We start from the raw sequence: 21,328 nt of genomic DNA, 5'->3' as shown, positions 1-21,328 counted from the left end.
TGTAGGGAATAGACACTAATATCGTTTTCAATCTAAAGAACTACTGGCAAGGAAAGAGTGAAAAGGATGAAAAAAAAAACAGAATCAAAGATGATGAAAGGCAGCCTCAAATCAGTGGTTTTGAATGCGTTGAGGCCAGTCAAGCTCTGTCCCCAGTTCAAACTCACCACATTTCAAACCCGAAACAAGCATCCAGTCACCCCAGGTGCCATCCAGTCACCCCAGGTGCCATCCAGTCTCCCCAGGTGCCGTCCACCCCAGGTGCCATCCAGTCACCCCAGGTGCCATCCAGTCTCCCCAGGTGCCATCCAGTCACCCCAGGTGATGTCCAGTCTCCCCAGGTGCCATCCAGTCTCCCCAGGTGCCGTCCAGTCTCCCCAGGTGCCATCCAGTCACCCCAGATGCCGTCCAGTCACCCCAGGTGCCATCCAGTCACCCCAGGTGCCGTCCAGTCTCCCCAGGTGCCATCCAGTCACCCCAGGTGCCGTCCAGTCTCCCCAGGTGCCGTCTATTCACCCCAGGTGCCGTCCAGTCTCCCCAGGTGCCGTCTATTCACCCCAGGTGCCGTCCAGTCTCCCCAGGTGCCGTCCAGTCTCCCCAGGTGCCGTCTATTCACCCCAGATGCCGTCCAGTCTCCCCAGATGCCGTCCAGTCTCCCCAGGTGCCGTCCAGTCTCCCCAGGTGCCGTCCAGTCTCCCCAGGTGCCATCCAGTCTCCCCAGATGCCATCCAGTCTCCCCAGATGCCGTCTATTCACCCCAGGTGCCGTCCAGTCTCCCCAGGTGACGTCCAGTCTCCCCAGGTGCCGTCTATTCACCCCAGATGCCGTCCAGTCTCCCCAGGTGCCGTCCAGTCTCCCCAGACGCCGTCCAGTCTCCCCAGGTGCCGTCCAGTCTCCCCAGGTGCCGTCCAGTCTCCCTAGGTGCCGTCCAGTCTCCCCAGGTGCCGTCCAGTCTCCCCAGATGCCATCCAGTCTCCCTAGATGCCGTCTATTCACCCCAGGTGCCGTCCAGTCACCCCAGGTGCCGTCCAGTCTCCCCAGGTGCCGTCCAGTCACCCCAGGTGCCATCCAGTCTCCCCAGGTGCCGTCCAGTCTCCCCAGGTGCCGTCCAGTCTCCCCAGGTGCCGTCCAGTCTCCCCAGGTGCCGTCCAGTCTCCCCAGGTGCCGTCCAGTCTCCCCAGGTGCCATCCAGTCTCCCCAGGTGCTGTACTCCATAGAGCAGTTTCTTGAGAATCATCTGAGAATTTATGAAAATGTAAAATCTCACACTCCTTGAATAAGAATCTGCATTCTCAAAAGACTTCTGAGTGGTTCAAGCACATTAAAGACAGAGAAGCCTTGTTATTCATGCCTTCCTTAAAATGATTATCTTGGCCTTTGTAGAAGATAATGTTTTAAAACTGGGTGGTGGTGGCACACGCCTTTAGTCCCAGCATTCAGGAAGAGAGGCAGGGGATTTCTGGGTTCCAGGTCAGCCTGGTCTGCAGAACAAGTTCCAGAACAGCCAGCATGATGCAAAGAAATCCCTTCCCTTCAACAGAAAAAATATTTTTAATAAAGCTAAAATTTATTCATCATATAACACATGGCGCATAGTGTTCATTCTGTAAATATCCTTCATTTAACCTTCAGAAAACTATGACATAGTCTCTATGTATCTTCATGTTATCTGCCAGAATACTAAGAAATAATGGAGATAGATTAAAAAAATACACAAATGTGATAACATTTTAGATTTACTTAAATCTTAAAAGCCATGTACTTTGCCACATTGTCTGTTGCACACTGGGCAACTTTCTTTTTGATGAAAGCTAATGGCGTAAGAATTTATTTAAAGTTGTAATTTGAAATCAAGACCCATTTCTCTCCAGAAGAAGAACACTAAGAACAATTGTTTTGTTTCTAGTATTTGACTTAAGAGGCACTGAGAAGAAATCTAGAAATTTCTGCTATCGACTGAGAACTGAACGTGTGGCAGTCTGTCACCCAATGTGCATGTGGCGGGAGGAACCGGGGTAACACACACACCGCGATCAAGCTTTCTGAAAATGGAACTGGATACAGTACAGTCTGGAGTCATAACTGCTGGGGAAACTGAGGCAGGAGGTCCCATTGAATCAGGAGTTCAAGAACAGTCTGGAAAATATACAAAGATGGTCCTTAAAAGGTGTAAAATAAAAAGGGTAGTAGGGCTTTTTAAAATAAACTTTTGGGGAACTGGGAGTGTAACTTGGGTTTCTTCCCCAGGATCGTGTGAGCTGAGCATGGTGGTTCATGCCAGCCTAGATCACATATTACCTTTTAGTATAGGCTCTTATTTACCTACCGTATGGTTTAAAAACTCTGTAGTAGAGTCTAGCTGTAAAGTGGTTAGGCTCCACGTAAGTGGCAAATTCTTTGAAGTCAGTGACTCTCCGAATGCTTTAGTTCCTGTAGGGTTCCTCCCTATGTAAGCAGACTTCTGACAGTTGTTAGATAGACCCAGCCAAATGCTTCTTGTTTTGCCAGAAGATCATTGAAGTTGGCTAAAAGACCGAGCCGAGCCTAGGTTCCCTGGGATCGTGTCTAAGAATCATGGCCTGCCACCAGGACAGTTGGCACGGTTTTCTCAGTGATGAATTTTACCCGCTGCTTGGAACTAGGACGTTAGCATCCAGGCAGATTTACCAGTACAGAATTTAACATTTATGGGAAAGACTGGGGGCAAAGCTCAACTCAGAGACACCAGCATGCCATGCAGTGAGCATGGGAGAGCTAGTGCAGCACATAGGGGATATGCACGCAGCAGGCAGAGTTCCTCAGTGCTAACAAGCGAGACAGTATCAATGGCCATCCTCACCGGCTTTGCCAGGCCCCGCCTGTAAGTACAGACAACTTCTATTAGGTTTCCTTCTTCTTCCAAACAGATTAAAACATTCTGTAGCACTTCCTCCAACAAATGCCATATGCTTACAATTTTATCATCAGAATTTCCTCTACTCTTTGACCCACATTTTTCTTGGTATTTAATTCAATTACATTTCTTCATGATTCTAAATATGTGTAATTCTTCTTGAATAAGAATGCTCCATTAAGCCGGGTTTCATGACTCTCTTTCCATTCAGAGGATGTCACTTCAGATAAAACACATTGTACCATGAATAAAACACACTGCACCATGATGTTTCCCAGCCATTCGCTGCCCATAGTTCATTGTTGTTACTTTAGCCATAATAGGAGAGGTCTGGAGTGTTTTCTACATGTTGATAGTTCTTAAATACTTTTTGAAGTTTGACCTGCTGAGAGAAGAGGTTTGGACCAAGCAGTCACAATATAATTGAGAAGTATAGAATCATCATGTATGTATCTTATATTTTAATAACACGTAATGACAATATATTCATTAGCAACATATAAAACATAAATCACAAGTACCATTCTGTGCGCATTACGGCTTTGTTGATTTTTATCAAAATACTATTAAGGCTGGAATTAGGTTCTTGATGGTCTAATGTAAGTAATTTAGTTTTTTATCACTGATTTGTGAGTAAAATATTTTTTTAACTTTTATTAATGTCATAAAATTTGTATAGCAAAATAACCACAAAAAAGATCAATAAAAATATACAACAGATCTGAGAAGCCCTAAAGGGCTAGTCATTCAAGATTTATTCTTCCTATCATTTTTTGTATGCTTTCCAAATTTCCTTAGTGAGTCTCTAACATTTCCACTTCGTGTTTGCCTTGGACCTTCTGGTACTTTCCCTCTAACCCACTCTGGTGGGTTAGAAACTTGTCTCAGCCGGCCACAGCTAACACTCTGAAGAGGGGCACTGTAAAATTGATGATTTCCTTATTTTTTTTCCAAAAATGTAGTTTTACCGAAAACTCATGACTTTTATATCATATTAGTATTTTAAGTGGAGAATCTTCTTATGAAAATGTCTTTGACAATGGTAATAATGCCCCAAATCCTTCTGTTCTGATCTCTATTTCTGTTTTTATACTATATTTCTGTTTTGATACTGTACTTCTGTTATGATACTATACTTCTGTGTACAGGCTTTCTGTGTCACCTGTTCACAGTCCCTTTAAGTAACTGAACAGGTTAAAACAACCTTCGTAGACTCTCCCAAATCCATAATAGAAACTATCGATGAATTTAGCTACCTAAAAATAAATAAATAATTAAACAAACAAATGTCTAGATAATAAGCAGTGTGATAAACAAATTCGAGAGATAAATCTGCAAACCTTTGGAAGCTGCTTGCCACACATGACATGTAAAATATTAGCTTCTATAACTAACATTCACCTTTTCGAATGAGAAACTATGCATGACCTAATTGAAAAAGGAAGCAAAGGTAATGGCCATGTAAAACAGGAGCAGAAAAACTCCTGAAGAACATTAGAAGTTGAGAAACTCAATTTCATCCACGGGCACTGAAATGCCAAGTCAAAGGACACATAAAGAAGATTTTTGCAAAAACCTAGACTTTTGGGCATCAGATTTTTATCACAAACTTTATAAATAGAATTTTATCACTATCCATAAAAATGTTAAAGAACAGTTTAGTTCAATAATTCTGTTTTGGATCTGTGCTATCGATAATGTTCAATAAGTATAAAATGTCTATGTATGAATATGAGCATTGAAACGTTTTACAGCAGCCAAATGGAAAGCTGGGAAAAAAAGAGATTTAAGGCCTTAAGAACAAGCCAACTAAGTAAATTATCAATGAATGAATCTGCTTTCTGTGTGCCGACAAAGAACGTTCTGTGTAGCCATAAGGCTAAACAAAACCAACAGATTAATGTCAGCAACGAGCAGAGAAGTAAAACCTTAGTTAAGAGAACATGAATGCACACAGATGTGTACATGTATATATACTTGGAGTTCTAGAGGGGTAAAGAAGGAGAGTATCTCTGGGAGGCAAACTCACAAAATTAGAGTCAGACATTTACATTATTATGTAGCAACCTTTCTATGACTTGCAGGTCTTATATAAAAAAGACAAACAGACAAAAAATCTTTTGTAATAGAATTCTCAAAATATAGTTTAATAATATTTGCATAAAGCTCATAAAAAAGAGAATATGTAGCAAAGTTTGACTGCGGTTCCTTAAGTAAAAGCCCAATCCATTGTCACAGTTCGCATCTTTAGGGTCAGTTTCACCAAGTCTGGTTCCCTTTGCTGCAAGACACCGGGAAGGGTTGTTAAACATCGTTAGGAGGGAGCAGCCTAGCTCCATATTAGGGAAAATGTGTTCTCAGTGCGAAACATGTGGCTTCTTTCTCTCCTCAAACAGTCTTAATATGCAGTATTAGTAAGTATTTAATAGAAAAAATTAAAATCTGACCACATTTGTGAGTCCCTTTAATATTTTCCTCTTCCAGATTTAACAGATGATCGATTGGTATACCATGGCTGGCACTTTCTCCAGCTAAATCACCACAGCCATCCCTGGAAGTCATCACCAGGTAAGGGTCTCATACATAAGTCGTTTTCTCTAATAGTCAGGTACTCAAGCAGGGAAGAGTAAAATTTCACCTTTACTCTATTTTCTTGATACATGGCTTAGGAATGTGTTTCCTGTAACTTTAAATATCTACGCTATCATAGTAACCATTCATTCATGAACCGACGGCAAACCATGCCAGATAACTGAAAACCTTTGGCAAAGGGCCCTTCAGCATCTGATGGTTGCCCTGTGCTTCGTTCTCGCGGTGCACCGGGTGAAAAGGCTAGCCACGAAATGGTTGTGGCCTCATCAGCTTCAGGTCAGGTATGCGTTCACTCAATGTCGGGAATCTAAAGACCGAGACCTTAGCATTAGACCTGCTTGCTTTCAGAATGCCAGCGTGTCTCAGAGTCTCTGCTTGCAAACCTCTCCCCTGCTTTAGTGATAATGCAGGGTGATATCAGTCAGGGAGGGAGGTCCTGTAAGCTCCGTGAGAGATACGGAGTCGCAGGGTAGCACACTGGTGCTTTGGAGAGTAACACAGCAGTCTGAGACTGTTTTGGAGATCCTCTTCTGTAGTAGACCTGATATTTTTCATGAAGGGGGTCCCTTGAACTCAACTAGTAGGGAAAGGAACCTTCAGCAGCTTCCCTGTTCTATTTAGAGGAATTTAAAAGCCGTGTGTGCCCCTTGGGACACACCGTGATTCTGTTTTGCTGAGGCAGACTCCAGATGGGTGCTAGGTGGGCACAGAAATGTTACAAGTGGCTTTGTTCTTTTTCTCACTGGCATGTAGGAGAATCTTTCTGGAAGGCACCCCAGGGTAGTGGTGTGAGCAAACTATTTAGGGCTACTTTAATCTTGAGGATTAAAATAGTCACATTCTACGGAGTTGTTGCTGTGTATCTTTAGCGTTTGTGTTTGGTGTGTGTGTGTGTGTGTGTGTAGATAAGCTTAAAAGTCTGGACAGTGTACGTTATGAAATTTAAAAGTCAGCTTTGGAAACAAGTGCAATAAATTATATCAAATACTTTTCTAGTTTGTAAGACAGTAAGACAATATGTAAGTTTTTTTTTTCAGTACTGGGGTTTGAACCCAAGACCTTATCCATGATATGCTGCTGAGTCATGTCCCAGCTGTAAAAAAAGTAAAAAAAAGACTTTTCTTTTGATTCCGAGAATTACTCATTACCCAGGCAAACTTTGTGCTTGTGATTCTGCTGCATCAGCTAACCTCCAAAGTACTGAGGCTTAGAGGACAGCAACCCCCAGGCCCAGCTGATGTGGTATATTTTTAGGAGTTCCTGTGCTGGTTGTTTTTTTTTTGTTGTTGTTGTTGTTCGTTTGTTTTGTTTTCTTGTTCATTTGACTTAAATCTAGATTTAAAGCTGGGAAGAGGGACTACTAATTGAGAAAATGCCTCCATAACATTGGCCTATAGGCCAGTCTGTAGGGCATTTTCTTAATTAGTGATTGTGGGATGCACGGTCCATTCCATTGTGGTCGGTGTCCTGGACTGATTGTCCTAGGTTGTATAAGAGAGCATGCTGAGCAAGTCATCAGGAGCAAGCCAGTAAGCAGCTCCCTTCCATGGCCGATACATCAGTTCCTGCCTCCAGGTCCCTGCCTTGAATCCCTACCTTGACTCTCCAGGATGAAGGACTGGCTACAAACTGTAAGATGAAAGAAACCCTTTCCTCCTGAAGTTGCTTTTGGCAGTGGTATATTAGCACAGCGATAGAAACCCTGACTAAGACAGCTTCAAAGAGGAAGGATCTCATTCTGTGTTATTTCCCATCAGCCCCAGGTGGAAGAAGCCAAGCAGCTAACCCAGAATGCTCCTTCCAGAAAAGGTTCTAGTCTTGGGCCTGACCCCCTTCCCAACGTGTCCAAAGACATCCCATTCCCGGCATTCACATTAGCAAGAAAACTTTTCAAATAACTGACACCTTGCTTAAGAATAGTAAACACAGATGATACATTGTACGTTTCTTTTTCAAACATTTCATTTAAGGCTACCACAAGCAGCATTCCTCTTTGTAAGGAGCTATTTTTTGTTTCTAAAGAGCTGATGGTCTACCAATCCTTCCTAACTAGCAACATTGCCCTGGTTTCCTGCCAACTCATCCCAAAGGCCCCATTTCCAGCTGTAGGCGTTCTGCTAAAATACAGAAGGCGTTTGTTTACCGAAGGACCTTGTGAACTCGGTAATGCCCCTTTAAAATTTCTGCCAACTTACAACTAAAGAACTCTGATCTCTTATTGATTGAAACGTGTAAACAGCATTTTAGAGTTTGTTTTACAGGTCCAAAGTGTTTATGTTAAAACCAACTTTTATGAGTAGGGAAGCCTGCCTACTTGTACATTTAAAAGAATAAAAATCTGGGGTTAGTGATGTAAGAATCTGTGGACATGCACTGTCCAATCTAACAGCCATTGTTCACATGCAGGTACTGAAATTTAAATATAAATTAATCTGACTCCAGAAAGTAGAAATTCAGTTTCTCAGCTCCGAAAGAGCATCTTGAGTGTTTCATAGACACGTAGTTGATGTGTGATACAGACGTAGAACGTTCCTGTTCGCACAGACGGTCCCATATCACAGGCTGTGATAAACACAGTTTTAAACACTGCAGTGAACATTCGTGACCAGTTAAAGGAAAGTTTTATACTCTTTTTTAACTTGGAAATTTCAAAGTATTTTGATATTCAAATTTTCTTAGTTCCCATTGCCTGGGATACAGCTATCACAGGCTTCTTTATGTGTTTCCTATTAGTTTTTCCACTTGAATCTTTAGTAAATTAGTCTAGTTTTATATTCATGATCTCTTTAAGAGTTGTGCATAGGTCCCTATGTCGCCTCTCGAGCTGAGGACTAACATGTGGATGTGACAGCTGGCTTATTTACCTACATCCTTGTCACCCTTCTTTTCGTAAGGTCTCAATTTTCTTGGAGTAGGAGGTGTGTCTCATTTGTTTGAACTTAAATACATCTTATTGATTTTTTTTTATAAAGAATTTGGTGAGTCAAACAAAATCAGTTGCTCAACACTTTTGCTCAACGCTCTAGTTTTATTTGACGTACACATATGACATATAGTAGTAATCTGGTTTTATTTGTAATGAATACAACGAATCCCCGGTGTAATGTTCTTAAAGTTCTTACTCCTTCTGTTTCCCCGTGTTCCATTAACGAAATGTCAGTCTCAAACACATTCCAGTCATTATCTCTAGTGATGCAGTTACATTTATTTCCCAGAATAACACAGTTGCACAAGACCAAACACTGAAAACAAATTTGCCTTTCCTGTTGAAGCACAGGATTTGAAGGCAGCTGTCAGTCTATCTTTCAGAAATGCATGTCATATCTGCCCGTCTTCCAATTACACACTTAGAGTGTCACTTTTCAACCACAGCAGGAGGTGGCCTGGAGCCACCTTAGACTTTTAGGAACAAATCCCAGAATGTTTCCAATGGGGGGAAATTTTAGCCAGTGTGTGTGTGTGTGTTTAAGGAAACTAATGTGTAATTTGGATTATAGGGGAAATTAGGTAATATTTGCAGTTTATCGATGGTAACTTGATTCCTTTGTTGACTAGCATGGCTAGTGGAACTCTGCCCATGAACATGCTACTTTACACTGGTTAAGGAAGATGCTATAACATCTTAAACTTTTGCATTTCATCTTTTTTCTTCTTCTTCTGGTTCTGTGATGTTGCCATCAATATAATATAATTATCATACTATAATACAATATATATGTATACATATTCAAGAGAAAGTATTTCATCAATCTTTGTAGGTAGTTTATTCTAACAATTAAAATTCTTAAGTTAAAAGGAAAATTAACTTCATGAGAAACTTTTATTCAGTATACGCAATTAGTTTTCATTAACTTCATTAATGAAAGGTTTCAAGTCAGGTTTACCTGATGCTGAAGATCCAAGGGGGGCTGTACCTTACCTCTTAGAAGAAGAGGCCATTTAGTTGGGAAACAAACATGATCAGATTTGAGCAGTTGAGTGTTATGGTCTTGACTCAGAGACACTCATGTACTTAAGCCTGGGTGTATACCAGGAAGAGGTAAGGAAAACAGTGTCGTCTTGCGAGTATTGACCATCGATGGCTGAGGACAGTCAGACTTCATTTAAAGAGGGCTGCTATAAATCCTTTCGTTGATACTGAATTCCTTTAGAGTGGGGCGGTTACAGCGGGATGGTCTGTTCATACTCCTACTTGTCACCGAGCCCACTGTCCTTGGTGCCCGTGCTCCACATGGTTACTTAACCGTCTAATGCCCTGGCGTTTCACTTCTCAACTGTCAGGTAACTGTTAAGTTTCTTTTCCCCCACTACAAATTGGGAATATCAAGTAAGTGTTATGGCGTAGTGAGTCCTCCACGAAGATGACAGCACACATGTGGTACCCTGATTCAGGCGTGCACTTGGCAGTAGATTCTGCCGTTTAATCAATAGGTACGTGTGAACACCTGAGCACTAGGTAGCGTGAGAACACAGGTGTGAACAGAGAGAAAAGTCTCAGGACCCAGGTCTAGGATGATGGCCCATTTGGGAAAGTACCTTCTGTGTAAGCATGAGGACATGAGTTTGGGTCCCCAGAACCCACAGAAAAGCTGAGTGTGGTGGTAGGGAGGGACAGGAGAATTGCTGGGGCTCATGGACCAGTCTGCCCAACTGAAATGGTGAGCTCCAGGTTCCCTCTGAGACATCCTGTCTCCAAAAACACAGGATGGAGAGTGAAGGATGAAGACACCCAAAGTTGACCTCTGACCTACACACACACACACACACACACACACACACACACACACACACACAGTGTACCTACACACGCATACACATATACCCCTACATTACACACACATAAACCTACACTACACACAAGTACATACAAGCAAAAAGAAAATTTAAAAATGTCCTCATACCAATTGCAGTGGATGGAGAGAAAAATCAATTGAGTAAAATGCCTTAGGTGTTGAACAGCACAGGGAACGAGTACAGTTTGTGGGAGCAGTGGGCAGAGGTTGCTTTAGTTCTAAAGTGATGTTCAGAGAAACCTTTAACCAGACAAGAACTCTGTGGGTGTTTGGAGGAAGACGGCTCCAGGCAGAGGCTCTGAAACCACGAGGGAACATGCGTAGTCTTAGGAATGTCAGAGGCGTGGGGTCTGACAAGTGACATGTAACGCTGCATGACGTGAATTGACAGAAACTAGAGCCATGTTTAGAATGGACCTAGGAAAGGCGACTGACAGAATTTTAAATTTAAATGGTTGTAAAAGTTAAAATATTTTGATATGCATTGAATCATTCCCCCAATTAAGGCTTTTAGGTAGAAAGAAGGCCCACAACTCTGTCCTTACTGACGCGGCCTCTGATAGTGACTGTAATTTTAGAAACCCATCTGCTTAAAAATCTGCTCCTTCCGGAAAGCAACGTCCATGTTTGTGCTTTTGTATAACTTCATTTATACTTTGCTTACAGTTGTGACCTTTAGTCTTGTTTCTGGGATTGAAAATACAGTTCTTCAAATACCAGAGAGTGAAGGCATTGTCAGTAGATCACATTTAACGAAATATTTGGATTCTCAGACACACTGTACTTAAGTCCTGAGACAACACGAAGTTCAAAATATTTTCATGGGCTTTTTATTCCATTTAAATGATTTTATCTTCAAGCTCAGTAAGAAGATTCAAACCACACAATTCACATTGTAAGTGTCCCCATCCATCCCCATAAGAGGGAATAAAATTACTTAATGGAAAAAAATCAAATCTACTCACTCTGAAATTATACGGATGAGTTGAGTGAGAACGAACAATTCTGATGTTCTTTGTTTTTTAATTGGTGTTGTTTTTCATACTCTTCATGCCTTCCCCCGCTCTGCTACCACTCAGGACTTCTAATGAGGGCCAGGGAGCAAATGTATTTAGCAATCTGCGTTTCAGGGATGGAAACAAGAACATGAAGATTAACAGTATCATTCTTGTTAATTTGATTCTCTACAGCTTAAGTAAAGGTCTCTGTTGCTATTTCCAGCAAATGGGCCCGAGGAGAAAACGCAGGTGTGGTGCCATGCCTCTTCTGAGAGCCTGCTGACGTACAGGCTTGGGCTGGAGAATTCCTCAATAGTAGGAAGTTATAAGAAAAATGAAACTCCCTTCATTCAAAGAAGTGATAACAGCTCAAGGGTTGGGTGTTCCGTGGGCTAAGAGATTTTCAAAGCAGTGTGAATTCTGATAAAAATAAGAAAACTAATTCTGTTAGTATTACTCTTCAAAGAATTTTTTCCTTAATGCTTCTGTCAAGTAATTACCTTTTAAATAGTTCTAAGCCAACAATCGAATATAATTAGGAAACATGTTAATAGAAAAATTTTGCCTTCTAAAAAGCTTATTTCATAATATATATTTTTCCTGCTAAAATGGTACTTAATAAAAAACTAAGCCTTTGCTGGTCCCTTATAAATGATGACTTGTTTCATCTGAGTCTTGGAAAGTGTTATTTGGACGACTTTAAAGCAACTAATATCGACATATTCTTAACTTTTATTATTTTACTTTTAAGACACAGCCTTGACACACGGCTCAGGCTGACTTAGAGCTCTGTCCTCCTGCAGGGATTATGGGTATGCACCATATTCCCAGAGCTCAGAACTTTCCTAAAAGCTGGGTCACCTTGTACACTGGATCACAGATCAGCATTGGCTGTGTCATATAAACGTACTGTTGCAGTAAATTGAACCAAATTGTGCTCAGAGAACCAGCTTACCTACATTAAGCTGGGGGAAGGGAAGAACGGCGTTCAGCAGGGTCCATGCTTCTTTGCCCAGCTTTCCACCCCCAGTCCTGATTCTACTCTCACTCATTAGTGCCCTCTGCCTTCTCTCCGAATCCCCCATGGAATCAAGCTTAATTAATTGGTCTTACAGAACCTTAGACTGCTCTAGAGATGAGCTTGTGCTGAAGTGGCAAAAAGATATGGGAATCAGCTGTCCTGGTGGTGTGTGGCTTCTAAACTGAACTATGAACCCAGAAGAATATTTGTGGCAGAATCCCGGCTAGTAAGTACTCAAATCTCAGTCCATCACTGATAAGTAAGCACAGATTTGCTTGCCGATATCACTCCTGTTAGTGAGAACACAAAAGACAGCCATGTTTGGAAGCAGCACACTTGGGAATACACAATACATAACTTCACACAAGGTCTTCCTTTCCCAAACAAAAACATGAAAAGGTTCTTCCGATTGTTCTGAAATTCTCTGCTAGGGCCTGGGTCCTGTTCTTGACTTCAGGAGACACATGCCTCTTTTGTAACTCCAGTGTGTCCTTCAAAACTGCTCATAAAACTGCCAAAGTTTAGCCCTTCTCCTCCGAATTAAGTTTTTTTTTTAGTTAAATGTCAGTGTCTGGTCATGGTTCTTCTCAATGCTCATGGCAAAATAAGTCCGTTCTAGTTGTGAGTTCCAGCAACACAGGGATGAGCAGATAAGCTAAGAGGGTGCCTGGAATTAAACAGCTGTTCCATTCAAAATAAGAAGCTTTAGATTCCATCCCATGGGTTTCTTTGTCTAGAAAAATAACACCCCGAATCCCCCAAACAACAACAACAACAGAAAAAAAATTCCAGCATTTAAGAGAATTACAACTCTCAGTGGCAACTCATGGACTAGTGAAAGGGTTAAAACAACGCCTGAGAATATGCTAATCGTTTCTTTCTTTTGGTTCATTGAATTCAGATAGATTTTTAACCACTTTACTCTGCCAGCTGTTCCAAAAATGGCTTGTGTCTAGTCGATTCTTACTTCTCTTTGAAACATGATTTATCTTTATTTTATGTGCATTGATGCTTTGTCTGCATGTATGTCTGTGTGAGGGAGTCAGATCCCCTGAACTGGAGTTGCAGACAGTTGTGAACTGCCGTGTGGATACTGGGAACTGAACCTGGCTTCTCTGGATGAGCAGTCAGTGCTCTTAACTGATGAACCTTCTCTCCAGCTGACTCTCGATTTCTATCTACTGTTTTATCTGGTAGAGTCACAAATTAAGCAATCATCCAATTCAGAAAAAAAAAGTGATATTAGAAAGAACTACAGTCTTCTCACCTAAGAATAAAAACCCAAGATTAAAATATTCTCAGCCCAGGAATGATTCATCTTTAGAATTCTCTCAACTTTTGTAATCCAGGTTTAAAGGTGGAGATGGTAGGAGAGTAATAGTTGGGCGAGCAGCTGGCACCGAGGAGTGATCTTGTCTGCCACTCACCATACTTTGAGGTCACCATGTTATTGACAATGCGTTATATTGACACTTTATAAATTAAAACAGGAAGAATCAGAAAATAGGGGTGAACATTATTAAGAGGACACTCTCTGATAACCAGGCAATGTGTCCATCTCTTCACTATTTTTAAAGATCAAACAACAGTTTTTAAAATGTATAGTCTGATTTCTCTTACTGGATCTACTTTTTGACAGCAGCTGCTGTTGTATACATTGTTAAACAAGGACAGAGCCAGGACCCAAATCTGGAATTTACTCCAATAGCTTGTGTCTTAGTTCAGGTTCTTAATGCTGTGATGAGACACCATGACCACAGCAACTCTTATAAAGGAAAATATTTCATTGGAGTGGCTTACAGTTCCAGTTTTTAGTCCATTTTCATCATGGCAGGACATGGCACCATACAGGCAGATACGGTACTGGAGAAGGAGCTGAGAGTTCTATATCTTGTTTCACAGGCAACAAACAGGAAGTGAACTGTGTTACTGGGCATAGCTTGAGCAAAGGATATCTCAAAGTCCACCCCTACAGTGACACACTTCCTCCAACAGGGCCACACCCACTCCAGCCAGGCCACACCTCCCAATAGTGCTACTCCCTGTGAGTTTGTGGGGGCAATTACATTCAAACTATCACAGCTTGCTTCCAATCACTTCTCTCCCAAGTCACAAACCACTAAATATGCAATACCTAAGATCTAGCTGAAATTTCTAATTGCTACTGTTGGTAGTGTTATCTTCATATAAGTAAACATTATAATAATATCTAATTACAGTTTCTACCAATACCATGTCTACGTATTCACTAACATTATTTGATGGTAGAGTGAGAGGCTCCGTAAGGTATATTTGTTATAGTGTAAAACAGATACTATGTCACATTTCAGTGTGGAAAGTTATTAACTTATATGCCACCAAACATAGGCCCAAATGCAAAAGAAAACAAAGAAACACTTAGCTACTTTGAATAATGTATTCTATAGGATAAATTATTGCACTATGACTCAGTTTCTTTTGGCTGTATATCTGGTCATTTGGGATGTATAGAAATTGCTAAAATTATTCTTGAATTCTAGCTTAGAGTTCTATATGAAACATTAGGCAAGTTGTTTGATGATATATGGAGGACACTTTAAAAATACTTTATTTTTAATTATGTTTATGTCTGTCTATACTGCCGACATCTCCCCATACCTATCCACATCCCCATCCCTCCGACATGAGTGCATGTGTCTCTGGAAGCCAGAAGAGGGTGACAGACACCCTACAGTTGAAGTTAGAGCCAGTTGCTAGCCACCCTTTGGGTTAGCATTCTCGGGTCTTCTGTTAATAGGGTCTATGTATACTTTCTACTTCATAAATTATTGAAAATTATCAGTTGCTTAAACTGAGATATAAATGAGAAAAAATATTTCTTACTGCTGCAAAACTCCATGGACTCTGCTGTTTGCACCATATCCTGTGTTGCTGTGCCCTCTCTGAGATATTTCACATAAATTTAATGGCCTGTGGGTTCTTGGTGGAGGCAAGTTGTTGACTGACCTGTCATCCCTGCAGCAACAGGTGTCCTGGTGAATAACGAGGTGATCTATTGGCAAGAGGGCAAAACTAGAGCAATTGGATCTGCTTGGGCCGGAGAAAAGGCCTCATGTGATCCTGCCAAGGAGAAAAAAAGAGTCTATGAACATAGTTCTTTGTGGATGTGGGTGTGTGTGCACATTGTTATGTGTGTGTGTGTGCAGGTGGAGGTTGGACATCTTTAGTAGCTTCTCCACTGGAGTTTTTCAAAAAAGGGTCTTTCACTGATTCCGGAGATCAGCAACTTGGCTAGCCGGGATGGCCAGTGAGCTCCACGGGGCCTCATCCTCCCAGTGCCGGGGATAGAGAAGTCCACCAACCCACTAGCTTCCACACGGCTGCTGTGGGTTCACATGCTTGTCCTTGTGTGATGTATTGGTGTCTTTGCTGTTGCTGTGATCAAACACCAGGACCAATGGCAGCTTTAGGAAGAGACTTTATTTTGGCTTATGGTTTTAGAGTTAAGAGTTCATCATGATGGCAAGGCATGGAAACAATCAGCAGGCATGGCTATAGGAACAGGAAACTGGGGGCTTGCACATTCAAATGTAAGTGTGAAGTAGAGAGAGCACACTGAAGTCAGGAGGCCTTTTAAATCTCGTAGCCTGCCCCAGTGATGAACTTCCTCCAGCAAGCTCTACCACCTAAGCCTCTTGAAACAGAGCCACCAATTGGGGACCACGAGTTCAAATATCTGAGACTATGTTCCTCAATCCACTACAAATAACAATCTCTGTGCTAAATGAGCCCTCTTCCAGCTCCATAGTCCTTTCTGAAAAAAGATTCACTATCATTTCCTTCTTTCCATATACACTTGCACTGGCAAATCATTGCAGTATTTCCCTGCAATGGTGGGAAATGAATACAAGGCTTAAGGTTCTTCCCAGACCACATAACAGGGCTAGGACTCACTCTTAGACATTTTCTTCTATACAAAGTGGAGCAACAGAGACCAGAGTTACAGCCATAGCAGAAACAAGGTAACAGCTGGACATACAGGTAAAACTGTGGTTTTCAAGACAGTGGCCCCTATGTGACAGAGAACCATAATTCTGAGGTCTCTCCAAGAGGCAAATAAGGAGTTAATAAGTCAGCCCAAGTTTGCTGTCTGTCTGTATTTCAAAGACGACCAATCCTTTGTTGTTGTTGTTTTTCCAAGACAAGGTTTCTCTATATAACAGTCCTGACTGTCCCAGGACTCACTCTGTAGACCAGGCTGGTCTTGAACTCACAGAGATCCACTTGCCTCTGCCTCCCAAGTGCTGGGATTAAAGGCGTGCACCACCAATGCCTGGCCCATCAACCATTTTCAACATGGTACCTTCTGAGTCAGCTGCAAGACAGTTAGTGTACATCCCCAGAGTACCACTTTTGCACCTAGGTTGTCTATTTTGCTATGAAAACTCTGTTTGGATAGAGATGAAAATACCTGCTCTTTATTATAGAATACAATCTTCCTAGAAATCAGTACCTTTGCAGGGTCCAATCATTCCTGTCTGAGAGACCACGCATAAAACCTTGAACCTCATTCTTCTAGCTTCCAAGCAGCTAACCTGCATATACATGTTATTCTTCAATGGGATTTAAAGATTGCTCCTGAGTTAAGCTATATGTTTCTAATAAAGCAGAAAAAAAACACCGATATGCTAATAATTAACACAATGTTAATATGTTTTACACAAGCCAGCCTGACAAGCAGTGTGATTGCTTGTCCAGTTGGGAAGGTAAGTCTCATGGAACTCTTCACTCAAATCTATGTAATCAATAGAATGAACTTAGGAAATAAGCTGGCATTGAAACCACCATGTGCCCTTGTCACATGAATGTTTAGGAAATTTCCTGCCTGCAAAGTGCACCTTAGAAACACTCGAAGAAACAAACAATCAAGAAAAACATCCCAAACCAAATATTTCTGGCATTCAGTAAGATATTTCAACTGTAATCTTTTCTTATCAGTTATATAGCAGGGGGCAATTAAATCAGTACGGCATCATTCTGTTCAGACTTCGGGTGCTGAATGATATTAGTTTCACAGATGTTAGAAGAGGCACGAATCCCCCAATCCCATAGATTCCATGCTGTATTCATACACACGAAGGTGGCGCATCACTGGACAGCCACACAACAGTCTCTTTTTATAGTGCACAAAATGGAAGGAGGAAGATAAGTGTCTGTGTGGAAGAGTAAGAGAGACGGCAGCGGAGTGGGGCCCAGGCTGCCATCGGGGGTGCTTCTCAGCCTGAGTCAGGCTTGTGTCAGACACGTGGCTACAGGGCAGCCGGGCGGTCTGAGAGCCACAGTGGACAGTCCTCCGTCACACCGTTCCTCTGTGTGCCTCCAGCCGTTTCCGTGTTCTGGGCCATGGATTTTGTTGAACACAGAAGGGAGAGTGAGCCGTCTAGCAGCCTTGGGTATTTTTGCTGCAAGTGTTTAACATTGTGTAGAAACATTGGATCGGTGTCCGTAGCATCCTGCCAGGGCTCCGCGGCTGTTTTCTCAGTTGTCAAATGAGGCGGTTGGCGCAGTCAGTTGGCAGCCGTGGGACCAGGTCTGCTCGCTAACAGACCTCTGTCCAGTTCCACCGTGTTGTTTCTTCATGTGCTCCAGTGAAAATATTTTCGACTAAGACGTCTCCCATAAAATGTGAAATTCCCAGCCTATCTTTAAAAATCCCCCTCCCACCCCCAAGTGCCACAGTTGGCTGAAAAATAACCCCCCTGTTTTCCTGTAAGGCAGAGGTAGGCCGTGGCTTCCCATCGGCTTACCCCTTGCTTGCTGCCTCCTGGCCCTGAAGTATGTGAGGATGAGAACCACGGTGCTCACGATTTCTAGGGACTATTCCAGAAATAAAACGGCAGAAATTGCTGATTTAAATTGTTTCAAGGGAAGCAAAAGACTATGAAGAATGATTCAAATACACTAAAGGCTTAAAATATACTTTTTGGTTAGATAATATGACACTCAGTCACCTCTGATAATTGCCATAGTATTGCGTTCGTTTACAGAAACAAAAGGCATATATATATGTGTGTATATATTACATATATCTATGTGTATTTTGATGAAAAAGGAATAAATTTGAATTACAAATTTCCTGCTTTTGCAGAAGATTCTATGACTTTTAAAGCCACATCCAAACAAACAAAGCTGCTCTCCAAGCCTCGACTGACAGTTGGAGAGTTAGACTACACAAACAGAGCATCTTTGGTTTGGTTACGACATGAAGCCAGACTATTTACCGAGAGTGGAGTGAAAGTTGAATGTTCCTTGTGGGAATGACTGGGGCTGCTGGAATAGGCTAGCTTCGAAAATAGAGTTTCTGCAAAGGGGACCCTCTTCCTACCAGGGTTTCCAAAACTCTTAGTAATTCTGACATCCATACAAAATTGTAATGAAACTCACAACACTGCCTGCCCTCGGATGAGCAGAATGAAAGATGCAGAGTTATTTGTCTTTCCACTATTTTATACAGTAATAAAGTAATACTGAAAATGTTACTATCACAACCGGTAGAGTATTGTGTAATTATTAAAAGGTGAAACCGTGAACTCATGGTAGGGAACAATTGCAGATGTTAAGCTGGGTAACCCAAGGGAGAAGTCCCATGAATATAAAAGGAGCAGTAAGCAAACAGAGTTCTGGACTCTGAACGCTGTATTTTTAAGGCTTTTTTTTTTTAAAAAAACATATTTTATATGACATATTCTGAGCACACTTCCCCCTTCTGCATTTCCTCCCAGCTCCTCTTCACCTCCCTGCTCACTCGATTCCATACCCTTCTTTCTCACTCAAACAAAAACCAACAAATAAATAATAAAGCAAAAATAAGAACCACAATGACCCACAAAAACACAAAATCAGGAAACAAAATATGCAAGCAAAAGACCAATAAAACAAACAATAACAACAAGTGCAAACAAAGCAATACGAGACAAAAAGCCTATGAAACCACCATTGAGCTTGTTCGGCCTTGGCCAACCACTCCCGGGCACCGGGGCCTCCCCTGAGGTGTGGTTAACATGCCCAGTGAGACTCCACCAGCAGGAAGTGTTATTTCCTTTGGAAGTGGGTACAAACTGCAGGAGACTTCTTGGTTATTGATGAGACCCTGTGTCCTTCCCCATCTCAGCACTGGAACCTGGCTGGGGTTGGGCTTGTGTAGACCTTTAAGGGTGTTTTTGTTATTTAATTAGTCCAGTTATAATCTGCCAGCCAGAGGTGTATCTGCTGCTTAGTGAGATGGTTTTGTCTCCTCAATATAATCTTGTAATCACTTGTTCTTCAAATGTTCATTGTTATTTTGTTTTTGTAACTGAGCCTTTAACCTGGCTTTATTGGGTGAGGAACATCATATAATCATGTAATATTAGACTAAAAGAGTTTCTAGCACCATTTCAACTTCTAGACTTAATTAAGAATGTGATGAACTGATTATGAAATGTAAAGTTTTATTGAAAAATTTAGTATAGGTACAAGGAGTTGGAAATAATGATATAATCGTATATCATTATGATGATTATATATATAATGATAATAATGATAGGTAACATTTGATGGTAGCTGGAGAAATGGTGCAGTGCTTAAAAAGCATTTATTGCTTTGGTTCTCATCACATGGTGGCTCACAGTCATCTGTAACTCTAATTCCAATGACTCTGATGCCCTCTTTTATTAACTGCAGGCATCAGACTTTCTAGTGGTGCCCCGACACACAGGCCCAAAACTCAGAAGCATAAAATAGAATAAGTAAATCTGTACTTAAAAACTAGCACTTGTTGAGTATGTAATTTACAACTATTTCCCCCTTCATTTGATTTAACCTTCATGTTAAGAGTTTATGGTTGATTTTAATTTCATTTTTGATAGAAGTCTCTGGAAGCATAAAGAGGAGAAATAAATTACCCAATTACACGATTACTCTGAGATGTAGTGAGAATTTTAACCTTGTCCAAAGTTTTTGGGTTCGTTTGTGTCCAGTCAATAGACTAACCATGACTAAGTCAATATTGCTACATGCTGCACATAGATCCTAGCCTGAAGATGGGCTTTCCATTCCTGTCATGTATTTATTTTGATCTAGTCTATCTACATGGAACATATATGTACACATGTTAGGCTGAATTTTACTCAGTCATTCATATATGAAGATGCAGTAGCAAGCCAGGCGGTGGTGGCACACCCTTTAAACCCAGCACTGGGGAGGCAGAGGCAGAGGCAGGTGGATCTCTGTGAGTATGAGACCAGCCTAGTCTACAAGAGCTGGTTCCAGGACAGGCTCCAAAGCTACAGAGAAACCCTGTCTAGAAAAACAAACAAACAAAACAACAACAACAACAACAAAACATGTAACAGTCAGCATACCTCTTTATTATTAATTTTGGGCGTATCTCTGTTTCTGCCTTCCTGTTCATTTCTGTACTTCATGGGCTTCTCCATTTCTGGTTTTTCCTTTGTTGAATTGAGGTTGTTTTGATATTTGATGCAAACACTTTGCAATTGGTAGTGTTTATCTCTCAGGAATTGCATAGCCTGACCTCAAATGCCTCACCAAAATGTTACCTATTCAGCTTCAGCATACAGAAGAGACATCTGTGATAGACAGTTCCTTGGTGTTTCCATAGTGAGAAAACAGAGCTTTGAATAGGGTGGGGTGAGGGCAAAACCGCCTCTGATTTAACTGCTCTTTCAAACTTCCTGGCGCTTTTCTTCTTAAACTAGTCTATGAGAAGCTTGAAGGAAACGTTTGAGGGCAATGAACTATTAAAATTGTGGTCGCGGAATTTTGTTTATAGAAGTCTATTGATAACTGCTATTTAGAAAGGTTTTATTTTTTTCTCAGAAATATTCATTAGCTGTGAAAACAATTACTCTATGTCCTGGTGGATTAAAAAAACAACTTTGTAGCAGGAAGTCGAGCTGAGCAATGACACTCACAGTCCCCATTGTGTGTCACTTCTTCCCAGCTGTGGGTCTCCTCTCTCCCTGACTTCTCTAGTGCTTTAATTCTCTCG

The 21,328-nt window shown here is 41.5% G+C and overlaps 1 protein-coding gene across 4 annotated transcripts in view; it reads left to right on the top strand.

Moving 5' to 3' along the window:
- Positions 1 to 21,328, top strand: part of LOC142848223 (type-1 angiotensin II receptor A) — a 50,906-nt gene that overhangs the window by 3,868 nt on the left and 25,710 nt on the right. For 3 of the 4 annotated variants that reach the window (XM_075969975.1, XM_075969973.1, XM_075969974.1), the window contains exon 2: positions 5,378 to 5,461. The exons of the other annotated variant lie outside the window; for it this stretch is intronic. The gene's annotated coding sequence lies outside the window, so the exon portion shown is untranslated. The remainder of the gene's footprint in view (positions 1 to 5,377; positions 5,462 to 21,328) is intronic. 4 annotated transcript variants of the gene reach the window in all.

This window comes from Microtus pennsylvanicus, chromosome 4, assembly GCF_037038515.1.
Source record: "Microtus pennsylvanicus isolate mMicPen1 chromosome 4, mMicPen1.hap1, whole genome shotgun sequence".
NCBI classification, from domain to species: domain Eukaryota; kingdom Metazoa; phylum Chordata; class Mammalia; order Rodentia; family Cricetidae; genus Microtus; species Microtus pennsylvanicus.
The sequence above is the reverse complement of the archived record's forward strand: the minus strand, read 5'-3'. Positions and strand labels throughout refer to the sequence as shown.